This window comes from Parasteatoda tepidariorum, chromosome X2 (assembly GCF_043381705.1).
Source record: "Parasteatoda tepidariorum isolate YZ-2023 chromosome X2, CAS_Ptep_4.0, whole genome shotgun sequence".
NCBI classification, from domain to species: domain Eukaryota; kingdom Metazoa; phylum Arthropoda; class Arachnida; order Araneae; family Theridiidae; genus Parasteatoda; species Parasteatoda tepidariorum.
Window position 1 is genome coordinate 58,190,712 of NC_092215.1, and position 1,379 is coordinate 58,192,090.

A 1,379-nucleotide genomic window follows, 5' to 3' on the forward strand; every position below is an offset into this window, starting at 1 on the left:
ATATAATGAAGAAACACAACTTTTCGTGATATATATATATATATATTAATTTAGGATAAATATTTGAATGTTTTTGGTAAATATGTGATCACATTTTGTCAACTTACTATTTCCTTTTGTACAAAAAGTCCGTTATTTTCTGCTACGTATGCCAATGCATGCTGTGAGAATACGCCCTGTGAAAAAATATCCTTGTTTACTTCACATAAATCTATCTGAATGTGCAGTTATTGTGACAAAATTCTTAATAACACTTTTATTTATTTATTTTCCTAGCGTGAAGATTAAATTTATCGTATCTGAAGATACGGATAGGAGTGAAGATGAATTTACATTCAGTACTCAATTCCCAAAACCATCTCTAAGGTAAGAGTTTTTATTTGTTTCTCAAAGGCACCAAAACTTTTCTTTAAACTTCTAATGAAGTTTTAGTTTTTTTACTATCTTGCTGAAAAGATTTGAAGGGAAAAAAAAGAGATGTACAGTAAAAGTTCAATATAAAGGTATAATTAAGGAAAACAGCCATTACAAGTATCAAGTACCAATCAAAATGCTTACATTAAGATATAAAAATTTTATGTTTATAACGAATTAAAAATTACTATCCTTCCGTTATAACAACGAAATCTTTTTTTAAGTGTAATGCAGTTTTCTTCCGTTTAAGTGAGCAATATTACGCGAAAAAGAATTAAATTGGAGAGATTTTTATTTATAGTATAAATACAGAAAAGCAGAAAACAAAAATTTTTTCTTTATACTATTTTAATCCCTTTTTTTTATAAAGCAACGTGTGAGCAACTGTCGGTTAAGTTAATTTCTTCCTAACAAAAGCCAAGTTCTTTCGCTATTTTTAAATATCCTGCTGCTCACTTAAAAAAACGTGTCTTTTGTTAACTACAAACCTATCACGCACCCCTATTTCTTTCCTTGCAGTTTACTATTAAAATCAAGCCGACCAGGTGGCCGAGTACTTAGCTTGCCTGACTGCGGTGCCGATAGTTGCGGGTTCGAATCCCGCTCAGGGCATGGATGTCTTTTTCTCTCTGTGTTTTATGTCCTTTCTCCTATGTGTAATTGTGTGAGTGTGACCTGCCCTATAAACGGGTTTGTGGTTGTGTGACGTGGGCGGCCCTGCTCCACCGCCGTGGCTTCGCCACAGGTGCCCACTGGGTAACTAGGAGAGAGTAGAAGTTCTGACACCCCTGGCCAATGGTACAATACATCCCAAGTCCCCGCCATTAAAAAAAAAGAAAAAAAAGGCTATTAAAATCAATATTTTGCAGGAAAAAAAACTTACGCATTACCGAAACTACTTAAAAATTCATTTCCTATTCTGTTAAGTTTTTAAGTATGTGGTAAATCATGTTTTTCCAAGCATT